A 16,788-nucleotide genomic window follows, 5' to 3' on the forward strand; every position below is an offset into this window, starting at 1 on the left:
CGGAGATAAAGCAGATATTTTGAATCGCGGCGCACAGCAGCACTGATAATAAAAGTGGCAACATTAAAAATACAACAACAAAAACAAAAATGTGAAACTTTGCAAGGCATTAATGTGACATTATCACCTCGAGCGTATAAAGTTGCTGCGCAGGTAAAGCATATTTGTGCCACCACCGAAATTCAAAGCGATTACGTATGCGCCGCGGCCGCCAACCATAAACTTTCACTAAAATATACTGCCAAATAAACCATGCTAATGCTTTTCTCGCGGCACAGATGTTGGGAGCTTACGTGCGCACTGCACAACGAGCGATGTGCCATATGTTTTAACCCCAGAACACACACCCGGGTACAAATACATATATCCACTTTCAACTTTGAAGTGTTGTAACTTTTGAACCGCTATACCTCTATACCGCTTCGGATCTAGGAAGATTATTTAGTTTTGAGTTCAAATTCAAAATTTGAACCAGATCGGACCATTGGTTCAGGAGCTACAGCCTTCCAAACACATTATATACGTAAACACACACCCGGGATACGTTTGTACCCCAATAGTAAAAATCCTCATAATGATCAAAAAAAAACATTTTTTATATTATTTTTTTATTTGAAAAATTAAAAATATTAATTTCACACATTATATTGTTGACTTTTATAATAAAAATTATAAAAATGCATCTTATATCTAAGGAAAATCATGGCAAATAGAGCAATTTGTTGATGTGACCGAATGTTCAAGACACATTGGCTTCTTACATTTGGCGCACAGCTTTCTGGTTTTCCTACGGCGTTTTTCCTCTTGTGCGTAACATAAATAGCAAGATCCGGACACAGGTTTAGGCGTGCGCGCTGCGGCAGATGTTGATGCTGCTGTTGACACCATTGATTCCACCGGTCGGTTGTCGAAAAATTTCGCGTCACTTGACGATTTATGGCTCTGGCTTTAATAATGGGCATACACAATGCTTCAGCCAAGCTGCGCAGGATCTGCTTACGCTTGTTGTTTGTTCTTCAAGGCAACATAGGGTTATTCAAATCGTAGACAATGTAGGCTGCAAGAGCTGTAATGTCCAACATGTTGAAGAACATCGCTAGTGGCCATCGTTTTGTTTGTCTTTGTGTTGGATATTCCGCAAACATTTAGTCCATTCGATCAACACCATCTTTGGTACGATTATAATTTTCAATTATTTCAGGTATCCCACTGTCAGCTATTTCAGCATCATTATGCAGGGTCGAAAGCAAAATTACTGCTTTATTTTTTTTTGGGAACATAAGAGCACATTTTCACATTATTTTTGAAGCCAAATGTCGCTGAACCAATTGTCCTGTTTTTGTTCTGCTTCATTTCTTGAGGAATATATGATTTGTTTTTGCGCAAAGTTCCAACGATCGTGAGTTTCCAGGTGAGAAGCAGTTCTGCAACTGGCAAGGTCGTAAACAAATTGTCCATTGTAATGTTTCGGCCACTTCCTTGGTATTTGGCAGACAAATCCTTCACCACTCGTTTGCCTTGGTTCGTTTCCCTACCAGTTTCTGCTTATCCAGTATATATTTGTCCATGCAGGGGATATGCATTTGTGGCATAGCAAATCCACCAAACCTTGACACCATATTTAGCAGCTTTTGACGGTATGTACTGCGTAAACCGTGTGCGTCCACGGTAAGGAAATAATTGTTCATCAATCTTCAAACATGAGTTGGCTTGTAATGTGCAGCAAGATTATTGTTCATCATCGTCCACAACTCACTGATCGGAGCTGCTTTATCAGTTAGTAAGCGTGTTGCACGAGTGTTTTTTTTCGTCAAATCTTAGGAACCGCAATATCGAACAGAAACGGTTGACTCCCATTGTGGCGCGATATAAAGGATAGTTTTTGACGCTCCATAAATCTCGAACATGTTCTCCATTGCTCTAGTTCGCACCAGTCTTAATAAGTATGCCAAAAAATGCATACGGCTCTGTTATTGACACAGGCGTCAATGACTTAGGAGTTGTGTTTGGATGCGCATTGTTGTAAGCATTATAAGTTTCTTTTCCTAACTTATTTGTGTGGCGCATAATTATATCAGCCATTTCAACGTTCATGAAACATTTGAATGTTTGCTCTATTGACAATATTTCAGTGCATCTAGCTGGTCCAGAACGTTCTCCTATAATATTTTGTCTGAGTACCTGACGACTTACATTTGGTTCTTTCATCCACTCAGTACCATCACGTGCAACAAATTTGTCGGCACTAGCAGGCAATTCATTATTTTCTTCTACTTCTTCTTCTTCATCATCCTCATAGTCCGCATAATCAGGTAATACTTCTGCGGTACTTTGCGAAACTTCCGCATCGTCATCAGCAATTTCAATGTCATTGATTTGCATTTCTTCTTCATATTCTGAGTCAAAGTCATAGGGAGCGTCATCGTCACAAATTTCATCAAATAAAGATTGTATATATGATTCTCGCTGTTCCTCAGTTAGCCTGCATTATAAAACAAAAAAGGTGCGTGGAGTCCCTACGCGCGGATGAAGTTATACTTCTTAGTGATATTCCAAGAAATGCATATCATTTTGTATGAAAGAAAACTAGAAAACTTAAATTTACATTTTATAAATTTATTATAATTTATTATCTCCCCGAGCATGCCTTTGCCAACAAGTCGTCTTTTCGCGACGATGGTAAAAGCAAAAAATCATAAATTCTGGTCGCAAAAATCTGCGTCGATATGTATTCACGATCATACGTATACATACATACACATTTACACATGTTTGTAGGTGAAGCTGCTACAGCGGCAAGGGGTGACAATCGGCGGCCATTACTTTACTTATGCCCTAGAAATTCCATTGCTACGAATATGGAAATGACAACGAAATAATGCAAATATGCATATTTCTAAAGGTCATTAATTTCTTTTAAGAAATGAAAGGAATAAATGATCCTGACAAGTATAGTCTTAACTTTTCAAAGGCCAACGCAGAGCATTTCAACCAAAAGGAATTTATTCATTAAAATCACCACTCAGAAGTCGTTTTATCCGTTGTAAGCATTTCTAATATGCCACAAGACACAATTAGAAATGAGCTTCTTAAACCTCACGCTGTCAGATAAAACGATATACCTCGTCATCGCGGGTCGATTTCCAAAAAATGTAAATGAAGACTAACTACAGAAATAATCCTGTAAAGTATAGCCTTAATTTTTCAACGGCCAACGCAGGGTATTTCAACAAAAGGTCACATAAAATAGTTGAGAATTCGCAGAAATGAAAGACAAAGGAAAGAAAAAGTAGTATAACTTCAATAATGAACAAGCACACAAACATACATATGCGCAGCAGCAGCATGGAAAGAGGTAACAATCGGCGATCCATTGTATATTTCTTTCATGCATAACCAAACCATAATTAGGACAACGCAATTGAAGTGTCAATGGTGGTGTTGGTGGTAAGCGCTTCAAAAGTTACGACGAGCACGTAGGAGATGCGTAGGTTCGAATCCCAACAGAATTTATTTTAAATTGAATATGTGGTCTTATTATATAATCAGCCCTATTCTGCATTTCGATTACGTTCCCGCTCTACGCTCCGTCTGAATCGAAAATAGGTATTCTGAGTTACGATTGGATTGAAAGAAGAAGAGGAAGAGCTGTAGCTCTTTCGAAGTCAGCTGTTTGCCTTGAAACGTGTGAAAATGAAACATAACAAAGCAAAAATACACAAATTATTGTTGTAAACACTAACATGGAATCAGTAGCGGCAGCGATATTACTTGAGGAGGAGAGCAATGCATTATTCAAAATATGCCCTACATTATTCTATTAAATAAAAACAATTGCATTCAGTGCATTTTACAGCTCCTATATTAGAAAAGTAAATGCTTTTATTTCATTTCACAGCTCGTTATATAAATGAATAATAGTAAAATAAATAAAAGGCTAACAATTAAAAAATTACTACTTTGAATCCGGCTTATAATTTGGATCTAATCTTAGCATTTGCATTTTTATTTCTACTTTTTCCTTCACCAGCTCTTCCTTAATTCTGTTGTGTCGCTTCTGTTCTTCAAGTTGCTTCACTGCAGTCTCCGCCAAAGTTTCTAGAGAACGATTCATGTGCCGTAAATATGAAGTAACTTCTTCCATTTTACCAAAGGCAGCTTCATTGAATTTTTTCGTCTCTGCATAAAATTCTTTTTGATTTGTATCTGTTGCTTAAGTAATGAAGAAGTGCTCTGATTGTCTGCTCTCGCCTCTCTATTTTGGCTGCTAGCTCTTCTGGTTGAAGGGATATCATCCCTTTCCAAACCCGTCAAAGCTATCACCTTTTCATCAAGTGGGCTTATGCGTTGTAAACGACAAGGACCTCCACCGGTGCTCATCCTTTCTTTTTTGTTATGCGATAATTTTCGCTTCATGTAGCATTTTCAGTCAATCCAGACCTGCACGAAAACGTTAGATTTAACTTAATTTTTTAAAATTAATTGTAGGTAATACCCTACCTCCATGTATTGGAATCTTTTGTTGGTGGGCCAAGTGCATTTAAATTCCTTGCAACCTCCTCCCAAAACTCCTGTGCTTCTTCCTTCGGTCGCTTTTGGAAGCCCTGCGCAATATCTCTTTTCGTGGCCATCATATCACACAATTTTTCTTATTGCTCTGCCGTTGTTACTTTTGACCTGCAAACATATCAAAAAATATAATTTAAGCACAAACAACCAAGGACACCACCATTATGTCTTTTACAACTATAATCATAAAGTTTTACTTACATATTTGAGGAAATTATTTTATCCAAGTGCACGAAAATGAATATATAACGGCTTTCCGCCGACAAAACTTCAACGTACAAAAACGTAATTACGATCGCAATGCAGAATACATAGAATTGGAATTTTCGAAGTTGAATCGAAACGCAGAATACCAAAGTTGCCAATCGGAGAAAATTTCTGCAGAAATGCAGAATAGGGCTGAATAACTCATTTTAAATATATAAAAGATTTACCTAAACATTATAATGATATTTTCATGATTCATACGCAATGTACGAATGTAAGCAATTTCGTTTTGCCGTCGGCATTTCAATTTCTCATGCTTCAATTTTTGCTTTCAACCAAGAAATCGCTTGTATGTATGTATCTACATATGTGCAATATATGCCTTTGCGTTTTGCCGTCGGCATTTCCATATTGACATGCAAAAGTAATTATGTATGTATTTCATTGTTTCGTTTTGGGCCAATTTTGTATATTAAGACAAGTGTCAATAATTTCGCCAAAATCAAATATATTATATATTCATATGCAAACATGTTTTAAACTTTACATAAAAAAAGTGTCAACAATTGCGCCAATTTTCATAAAGTTGGAAATTTTGCGCGAATAAGACGTGTGAGGGTTAAGTCGTGAATTTTACTTATATTAATTAATTTGAAAGTGCCAAAAAATGCGAAACGAAATTTCAATAAATTTAAGTAAATTTACATGTATTTTCATTTATATTTAATTGTCAATAAATTTTTTAAAAATTATTGGCCCTAGTTGTCCATTTTTTTATTTTCTCACACATTTCAGCCGATTTTTGTATAGAAATTTGACCGGCGTAGAAGCAAAATGCGAAAAAAAATACATACATATGTATATTATGTCGTTTGCACATTTGTCTGTATATTTGCGAAAGCAAATGTTCTACAAAAGCATATTTCTATACTTAAACAAAATTATTAGAACCATCGTATGTTTCTTATGTACATGCATAACCAAACCATACTAAAGTCAGCGCAACCTAAGTGTCAATGGTGATGTTGGTGGTAAGCGCTTGGAAAGTCAAGATGATACCACAGGTCTCAAGTTCGAATCTCGACAGAGTAAATTTTTAATTTTTTGCTTTTAACATCGTATACTATACAAATAAATATTTTTCTTACCAATATAAATTCAATTTATCACAGCAATATTATGTATATGTATATTATGTATATTGCTGTGATAAATTTAATTTATATTAGTAAGAAAAATATTTATTTGTATAGTATACGATGTTAAAAGACATACATCTTCTATCCTATCTTGTGTATCTGCACATGCTCATATGAGTGTATGTATACGCATGTGCGCGTTCAGAAATTGAAATCATATTTTCATCACTTATCAATATACTTATTACATGTGCGCGCATTGACTTGCATGTTCATACATTCATATATACTTACTTATATGTACATATATTTGCATACATTGCCAAACAAATAATGCACAAGCATACAAACATACATATGCGTACACATATGAATATGTCACCAACAATCGGCTATCCATTGTATATTTCTTTCATGCATAACCAAACCATAATTAGGACAACGGAATTCAAGTGTGAATGGTGGTCTAGGTGGTAAGCGTTTCAAAATTACGATGAGTACGTAGGAGGTACATAGGTTCGAATCCCAACGGAATTGATTTTTTAGTTGAATATGTCACCAACCAAAAATCGAAACATTGTTCTACAAAAACAACAACAGCATAAGCATGGTAACATTGTGTTGTTGGTAGAAAAGCCGAGCTGTGCCGAAAGAAACGAACAAACGATCGCCCATTGTCACCGCTTCGCTTGCTGCTCGAACATCTTCGCAGACAAGGTTGCGTAGATTCATATTGAGCAAGGGGTTGCGTAGATTCATATTGAGCAAGGTTGCGCAACCTGAATCTATCGCATCCTTTTCCGAACTCGTATAAGAAGTATAACTTAAAAAAAAAAGCAACTGGGAAATTATATGATAGATACTTTAACAGCTTGCATAAGCGAAAAGCTCAGTTGAAAAATGAAGCTCCATCAAAAATTTTCAATGTTGCCGGTGTAAATGATGAGAGCCACGCTAAACTTAATGAAATAAAACAGTGGTTACAGCACAATATTCCTGAAGATATATGCGTGTCGTGGAAAGAAACTTTAGAAGATAGAATTAAAGGATTTGCTAAATTTCGTATTCAAGATATTTTTAAGGAATGGCCACGATATTTCGATTCCAATGGGTACCAGTTGATTGATATTGATTTTGACACTATGTTTCCTGGAAAATCAGATCTAATGTTTAACAAAATTGAAAGCGTTGAGGAAGCAATAACGACAGAGCCTTTCCATTCATTAATAAAAGATAAACTGAACCTGACGTATTACGACGCCATGCTTGGAGCACCTGATGCAAGTAATGTCGATTTCTTCTATTGTGTGATTTTTGTTATTAATTTTAGGTTTTTTATTTAGATTGCAGGCATTATTATCTTATAAACTTACTACATGCAGTAATAACACCGCCGAGAGTAAATAAAAACATAAAGCCCTCCATTACAGATGCACAAATGGATATGATGGTGCATCTTATAGATATTAATAACTTCCAGCAAAAACTTGACGAGCTTAATGAAAGCGCTCACAACGAGGGAATAACACTGCAACCTAACCACACATACTTGCTCTATATGCGGAAATGAATTTATATTATTTGAAAATCTTTTTAACCATCTTAAGATTTTGCATCGAACTCCAATTACTTTTAAGTATTTATGACTTTTTCAGAAATGCAATAGATATTTTCAAAACATGTATAAGTTTCGAAATCACGCAAGCAAGCATGATTTTAATTGTAATTTTAATGAAAGCAAAAATGGTTCACAAACCAAAGTACCAAAAACTAATACAAATTTCCCTTAAAATGTAAATGAACTGACTCCAAGCCAAGAGTACTTAGAGGTTCAAGCAGAATCGCCAGTCAAGACTGCGTTGAAGAAAGTAATGAAGTAAATATTTCACATGTTAAAAAATTAATAGATTATAATGTACCAAGTCATGCTTTGCAACTTCACTGCAAACCGAATACTTTTAGAAAAGATATACCAGTCGCTCAGAAATCTATTACTGAATTGATAATTGCTCCAATTGTAAAGTCTTTTGAAAAATTCACAGAGTTCGTTGATCCTGAGAAGAAAAACGATTTTAAAAAAGTAATTGCCTATGCAAAGCAACCTTTTGAAAATATTTCCTCAGAATATAAACTACTTCAAAAACTCGAACAGATTGGTCTTCATAAGCCACCACAGTTATTTGCAATATCCAGGTAGCTGGATGAAGTGTTTGCTTCCGGTTACCCAACTTTAAAAGAAAATATAATTGAAGGCTGCCTCTGTGACATAAAGCATCAATTAAAGAAATTTTTTGAAGAGCCAAACATTTTACACCAAAGTTTTGAAATCTTTAATAAAATAAAGTCTTCAGATACTCTTAACCATTTTATAATGGGCAATCTTTGGAAGAAGAAAACAGGTAGTTTCGGTAATAAAATAATTTTTCCAATTTTTTTGTACTTTGATACATTTCAAATTAATAACCCCTTGGGACCACATCAGCATTCTGTTTGTGGCATATATTTTACAATACCTGTGCTACCGCAACACCAAATATCTCATTTGAGAAATATTTTTGTAGCAGGGTTTATTAACGAAAAAGATATGAACTATTTTGGCAATGAATTAACACTAAACAGACTTGTTGAGGTTCTTGAAGATCTGTCTATAAATGGCATACATGTTGTCGTTGAGAATACCGAATATATTATTTATTTTAATCTCGGCCAGATATTGGGTGATAACTTGGGCCTGAATGAAGTCTTAGGCTATCGCACTAGTTTCAACAGCAAATATTTTTGTCGACTTTGTTCGTTTTCCAAAGAAGAGTGTCAATCGGTATTACTCGAAGATTCGCAAAGTGTACGTAATAAAGATAGTTATCCAAAGGAATTGAAATGTTGTAGCAAAGAACTAAATTCGGTCAAAGAAAATTCTATTTGGAACAGCCTATCTTTTTTTCATGTCAAAGACAATACGGCTTGTGATTTAATGCACGACATATTTTTAGGAGTCGCTCGATGTAATATTCCAAAAGTTCTAGATTATTTCATATATTAGAAGAAATATTTTTCTTTGGAAGCGTTTAACTATAGAAAACAATTATTTGCTTATGATCCATCTCACGTCAAAAGTTTAAGTAATCCTTTAACGAAGGCTCAAATTAAGACTAATAATATTAAAATGAACGCTTCTGAAATGAAACTATTTTGTTAATGATTGGGGACTTCATAGATGGATTTGATTCAGTATATACATTTTTAATAACGTTTATTAAAATTGTTGATATTGTTATGGATGAGGAGTTCAGTGACAATATTTTGAATGAGCTACGTGCTTTAATAGTCGATCACCATACATTTTATACAACAGGCTTTAAAGAAAAATTAAAACCAAAACACCACTTTATGGTCCATTATGTCAATTGTATCAAAGAACTGGGCCCACTTAAATTTTTATGGTGTTTAAGATTCGAAGGAAAACACGCTGAATTCAAAAAATACGCAAATAATATAACATTCCGAAAAAATATTCCCCTTACTTTAGCTACTAAGTACTGTTTCCAATTCTGTTCTTATTAATTTTAAAATAGTTTTTTCCAAAATGATCTTGTGGATTGCAAAAATTTTTCACCCATAGATCTTTCAAAACTTGAATTTTATCAGAATTTACGCACCAAATTTACAATCGGAAATGAAGTTTTAAGTATGAGATACAAAGGGGTACTGTATGAAAAGAATTGCTATGTTAAATCAAAGAATACAACATTGCTTATTTTAAAAATATTTTTTGATTTACATAATGAAATTTTTTTGATTTGTCAGGAATGCAAAACTTCTTTTTTGGAAAAATTTCAGTCTCACGAAGTTTTAGGTACCAATAACGTATACTATTTGAGTGATTAGTGATTAAAATGGGGGGGGGGGCGTTGGTTGTTAAACACAACAATAAAACATATACGATTACATTTGAATCAAGAGCAATTACTGTTAATCTCAAATACTTCTACTGTTAAAATAAATTTATAAGTTTTTGCTACAACAGTGCCCCGTATTTCGATCAAAAGTGTTCCACTGTTAATTTAAATACTTGACGCATTTACTTCAACAGTGCTCGCACTTTTAAAACCAATGCTCAAAGTATTTGGGCACGTTTCTAATGCAAAAAGTATTTGTGGCAAATGCAGAATACTTTAGTTTTACTAGTTTTTTTTTCAGTGTAGTGATAGAGTATTCTTTATTGAGTTATGGAAAGCTCGTAAGGAATACCGGTTTCCCAATCTACTGGTATTACTTGGACTCATTCTCCTCTATACCTTTATAAAACCGAAGCTGTTTAGAGTAGCTCACGGATTCAAGATTATATTCATCGTAAGCAGACCCTTTAATTAAAAATCCTGAACTGGAATGAGCAACACTTGTTATTGGGGTACGTCTTGCATATCGGCTGGATTTAGTTGAAAATGTGTGGTATTTTGACACAGACGAAGACTTCAGCTAAAGCCTTAAAAACTCCGAGATTTATTTAAAACATTTTATTTTCATTACTATTCCTCCAGTTGTTATCAAAATCTCGAACAGAATCTCGGTCATAGCTACTATTTTATCCCGTAATACTTGGAATCTTAGTCCAATTCTACCGAAAGATTTTCATGCTGAAAGTTTTCGACTGCATGTAAACTCTATCAGATGTTATGAAAAGCTCTATCAAAATCTCGCCAATAGCTTTTAATCTATTCGGTAATGCTTAGAACCGGTGGACTATTTCACTGAACATTTTTATCATTATCGATATCCCTCCATGTTTTGTGGAAAGCTAGTACAGAACCTCGCTGAAGCCATAAATATATCCGGTAATGCTTGGAACTTCAAAAATTCCGAAAATTTTTCAAGTTTTCTCTTCTTAAACAAACAAAATTCGAAAACAGCTCAGAATTCATTGTCTTCGTCAATATGCTTTTGCAGCAATCGCAATGAGTCCAAGCTACCTGTAAGTACCCAATGAGTCGAATTATCCATTTGTGCGAACAAATTTTACCTCTTTCGACAAGTGGCATGTGCTCGCATGTGTTAATGTGGCAGCCATTCATGCTACTCCACCATTTTTTCACCACAAGTTTTGCCAACTTTAGTTGCATCTTTTGCTTTCATATTCTGTTTTTTTCCAACTAACGCCCGCAAACACTATCAACGCATTAATGGTCAGTTTGTCTGTTACATACATACATAGTTGCTTTTTTGCACACAAATCGCAATTATTTGATGATGTTGCAAGTAAAAAACTGGACAAAAAAAAGGAATGGGTAAAACCCCAAAGCCTTGACAAATCCGAACGCAATCACTCGCAAGAGTGTAAGACAAAAACTACATACATATGTATATATGTATATATAAATACGAGGGAGGTTTGATGGGTTAAGTTGACTTATTGAATAGAACAATATCCTCTGGAAGTGAAATTCTTGGTTTGGTTTTGAGAAGACAAAATTCGCTTTCATAATAATTTCAAGGTGATTCCATGAACCTTTACACTTGTACTAATATTTAGTGTATAAAGAAAAATTTTCCAGAAAAATAATCAATTAGTTTTTATCCACATCGAAGATTTTACGGAAGTTCTGATAAGCTCTAGATGTCAAATTTAAACGTGGAAATCTTCGATGATATAAGCTTGTATATTTTTTGGTCAAATTCTTACGCTTTTGGTTCGAACATTCTTCACTTGTTATACATGTAAAATTTGATATGTATGTATCGTAGTTGTGGTTCTTACCTTTTGGCTCCGATTTTTCGACGTTGTGGTTAGTTTTAGAGGTTCCAAATAGTTCGGATACAACCTCTATTTTCTTTGTAGTTACAGACCCTTTTGATCTTGGAAGCATTATCTTTGTATCATTCATATCATATGTTACTAATGTTTTTTTTTTCAATTCAGTCCTTAAACGAAAGCCCAGTTGTTCCAAAGAGCTTACTCTCTTTTCTGCTTCCAGAAAGTTCGATATTGTAATAGTAATTGGGCAAAGTTTTTCAAAAGCACTGTTGAATAAATGGATACAATTCAAGGTATTCGGGACTAAACAGTTTTTCCTGTGACGATTAGTCTACACTCCCGTAAGCGAATAATATTCTCCTATAGTTTCGAACCTGTAGTATTGGTCTAACTAAATTTTACTATTTTATTTAGCAGTATATCTCAATCAAACCTATTTCGCGACCTCTTTTTCTCTCTGATTTTTCGATTTTGCACTAGCGGAGTCATAAAATATATGAATATGATTATTCAAAGTGCCACTGACCTATCAAACTGTTCTCGTTCACACTCATATATACACATACGCACTTAACAATCCTGATTTTTATCTTTAACAGATCTACAGATCAGAGGTATTTTCTGGCATTTTTATATGTGCGGAAGAAATTGCGGGAATATAGCGCGGGAATTCCCGCAATTGTTTTATTGAAGGAAACATGAATGACGGGAATTCCCTCAATTTACGCGAATGTGTTAATCCATTGCACTGTGTATTTGCAGTTCTATTCTACCATTCTTAGTTATATAGTTTGGAAATGAAAATTTTTACTTATTTCTTTCTATTTTTGAATTACTAAAATTTTCAAATGATTCTTACATAAATTTTGAACAAATGCTTATGATTTGAAATATAATTTTTGTATTTATGAGCTGTATTGAATTTTAGCACAAAGAGATAAAATGTATCCTATGTCCTTACCCTGCTTCTAAACTCCCCACCAATTTTAAGCCAAATCGGTTCAGCCGTTCTGGAGTTATAAACGACTTTCTTTTATATACCCACTTGTACCATACTTGTAAATGCCAGAAAATAGCAAAAAGGAAAAAAAACAACAAACACATTCGGGAGCTGTAGCACATGAAAATTTTCATATGCTCTGCTGTGCTACCGCTCCCAATTTTTTGCTACCGCTACGCCAGAGCATAGCGCAGAATTTAATTTTTTGCTCCCGCTACAGCTATAGTTTTTTACCTAACAAAACTCGGAGCAGAGTAGAGCACATACTTTACATTGTTATGCTAAGGCTATGCTGCGGCTCCCGACAAAGTGAGAGCGGTAGCGATAGCATAGCAAATAATTTTAGAAATTTTGCTGCTACGGAGTAGTAAATGAGAACCCTGGTCCCAACAGGTCCGAAAGGGTTAAGCCGACGGACGCATTTACCGGCTGGCCGGATTTACACTCCATTCAATTTGTTGCGATTTTTGTACGGTTATACGAGTTACAAGCATAAACATTCATACAATACATGATATATAATGGAAATATATATATTTTTATGGCAGAAAAGTAATATATATATATTATATGTATGTACATATGTGCATATATGTACTCTATATTAAGGTGGGCCAAAAAAAAAATTTTTTTTTTCTTAGTTACCATGAAAATCTCATCCGACATGACTAAAAACAAGTTCTGGTAAGACCTGAGCTATTAATATTAATATTAGGAGGTGCCTCATCGACATTTTCGATTTCCCATATATGTAAATAACACAGGAAATTTTGTTCTTTTTGTTTGGAGTTTTAATATACACAAACAAATAATTGGTAAGTGAGGATCAACACTTATTCTTATAGGAAATTTAACGATCTGCAAAAAAGGTCTAGAACATTTTTTGGCTGAGTCAACTCATTCAAAGTTATTCGTAGTTAAAGTCCAACAAAAAATTATAAAAAATGATTTCCACAATTTTTCATCTTATATTACAAATTTATGGCTAAGAAACATAAAAAATAATATTTTTTCGATTTATCTCATTTTTATTTAATTAATTCATAAAAGAAATTCATGGATTCTTGTCATGCTGAACTTAATTGTTAATTTTCATTACTATTTTTGTATTTTACCGCTTAAGTCATTGTAATTATCGATCTTAGCGACACCTATATGGCAATATAAGTAAATATTATTCAAGGTTACGTCGATCTCTCCAACTTTGTTTATAGCAGGAACAGCCAAAAACGCTACTCCCTTCCTTCCTTTGCCTTCAATCTTTGTACATATAAAACAGAAATAAACATTGATCCAAAAAAAAAAAAAACATTGAAATTGAGCCAGGAAATTCAGACCAATTCTTATCAGTAGATCTGAGTGACTTTATTTCGAAAACATTCGATTTACCTACTGACTTCATTGACAACAATGTGGAAACTTGGTCACAGGATGAAAGCTATCAAGAGAATCAAGAATTTTTTAAGCGTCTCAGCGTAGTCAATGATGTAGCAGAAAGAGGTGATAGAGGAGTACAACAAATGTCTTACTAAAAGTGAAGAAAAATTGCAATATTTATTGCAAGTTGTTAAAAATCACCGACAAAAATTTCCCGATTGTAACAAAAAAGACTTTAGTTTTATTTTGAAATAAGCAATATGTGAGAGATATGAAATAAAAAGTTGTAATGCAATCAAAAATTACTGAAAAATGGCTCTTATTAATTTAAATTTCCCGAGAGTCAGGAGCAAATAGGACACATTATTTTTTCAGGCAACGATTAAGGTTTCTAAGTCATCACTCACACAGAGTAGAGTTCAAAGTTTTTGTTTAAATTAAGTACTTAAAAAATTGATTTTATTAAACGATTATCGATATTTTGTGAAAATTCTATGGTTACATCGCTAAACACTCGATAAGTTTTACGATGAAAAATATGATTTGTTAGAGTGTTTATTAGCCATAAATTTGTAATATAAGATGAAAAATTGTGGAAATCATTTTTTATAATTTTTTGTTGGACTTTAACGAAGAATATCTTGGAATGAGTTGACTCACCCAAAAAATGTTCTAGACCTTTTTTGTAGATCGTTAAATTTCCTATAAGAATAAGTGTTGATTCTCGCTTACCAATTATTTGTTTGCGTACATTAAAACTCCAAACAAAAAGAAAAAAATTTCCTGTGTTATTTATATGGGAAATCGAAAATGTCGATGAGGCACCTCTTAATATTAATATTAAGAGCTCAGCTCTTACCAGAACTTGTTTTTAGTCATGTCGGATGAGATTTTCATGGTAACTAAGAAAAAAAAATAAAAAAAATTTTTTGGCCCACCTTACTATATATACCCTCACCCATGTCACTAAAAATATCCGCACGTCAGAAGAACCCTTGAAAATCCTGCTGATAACTGATAAATAGATTAGGGTGTGTTACAAATAATCATGGATATGCGTCCGCACCGACGCACATAGGAGCATTTAGTCTCAAAAACCGGACAAAATTATTTAAAGTGATTTTATAAATGAAAATTAATAAAAATGCATGATTAAATATAATAATGCAAAATATTAAAATAAAACATGTAAGGAAGGACTAAGTTCGGGTGCAACCGAAAATTTTATATTGAATATATTTGAGAAGGTGGTAGTGCCGACCAGATTTTATCTATTTTTGCTCATCCCACATTCTACTAATATGCCACATACTCAAAAACATGTTCCCTTGGTTTCATTTAGGTACCTTACATACAATCAGCAATCATATGGAGCAAGGTCAAGTGGATGTCCGAACATCTTGGTAATAGTTATATAGGTGGGGGGTGGGGGTTGTGTTGGAGGGGTCAAGTTTTCGCGCAAAGATATACTGTTATGAATAAAATATGTTCTGCAATTTTCATTGAGACTTGACTAAAATATTGGCGGATATATCCAACATAAAGTGACCTAGAAGTTCTAAAATCATTATATTAGGTATATGGGGGCTCAGGAAAATATTGACCCGATTCAACCCATTTGACACAATGAAGTACTATTGTGAGAAAAGGATTCTGTGTGAATTTCAATTTCATATCTCACACATTGAGCGATATTTTCGGTCAAAAGTCAACTATTTATTGGTATCGGGTTCACATATTCGGTCCCTAGGGGCTTGAACAGTTTTGGTTGGGTTTAGACAATTATTGGTCAAAAGGTGGCTTACTTTAAGGGAATTATTACCACAAAATTTGATTCCGTTATATTAATTAATTCTTTATTTGTGTACTGGAAATTGAAAGAATCAAATGGAATTTTAAATTGTGTTATATGGGAAGTAGGCGTGTTTTTAGTCCGATTTTGCTCATTTTCAAAGAGTGACATAGGAATATGAAAAAAATGTTACGTTCCAAATTTTGTCGAAATCGGTTAGTCGGGTCCCGAGATATGGGATTTCACCAGAAAGTGGGCGGTGCCACGCCCATTGTCCGATTTCCACACCGGCTCCGATAGAGCACCCTTATACCATCTATATACCACCCGTATAGAATAATTAAGCAGGATTTCAGTATTTAATTAAAAAAATAAATAAAGCAGTACTCATTTGATGCAACTGACCAACTTTTTTCAACGCGCTTTTTTTAAAGGGGGGAAATGTTTAAGCTTATATGTTAAGTAGAAGCCCTGTAATTTACTAGGAAAAATAATTCATAGCTCGACCTCGCCCAACACTATAGCAAAAACACTAATTTCTAAAAAATTAAAAAAAATTAGTTTTTTTAATGATTCATTGTTTTCCCGAAAAAAAAACATAATAATACATTAACTAAATTAATTTTTATATCATTAATATTAAATACATACCATGCTGTCTTGAATCCATAAAAAATATTTTCAAGAATTGCGTTCACGCAATAAAAAAAAAACACTTGCAATTTCGAGAACAATGGAGACTTTCGCGAATAAGCACGTGCGTTCTGAACGAAGTCTAGGTTCCGACTACTTGTGTGGCAATATAGCGGACTGAAGGTCATTCATTTAATCGGTTCATTGTAGAACGGTTATTTAGGTACCAAAAAAAATCAATTTTGAGTACCATCGCCGAAGTTTGTAATTTTCAATTTTGTCCGGTTTTTGAGGGTAAATGCTCCTATGTGCGACGTAAGGC

At 34.0% G+C, this 16,788-nt stretch overlaps 1 pseudogene; it reads right to left on the reverse strand.

Annotated features, from left to right (window-relative positions):
* Nucleotides 1–3,017: 3,017 nt before the first annotated feature.
* On the reverse strand, nucleotides 3,018–3,198 carry LOC120773177 (annotated as a pseudogene).
* Nucleotides 3,199–16,788: the final 13,590 nt, after the last annotated feature.

The sequence above is a fragment of the Bactrocera tryoni genome, chromosome 3 (genome assembly GCF_016617805.1).
Source record: "Bactrocera tryoni isolate S06 chromosome 3, CSIRO_BtryS06_freeze2, whole genome shotgun sequence".
In the NCBI taxonomy this organism is placed as follows: Eukaryota; Metazoa; Arthropoda; class Insecta; order Diptera; family Tephritidae; genus Bactrocera; species Bactrocera tryoni.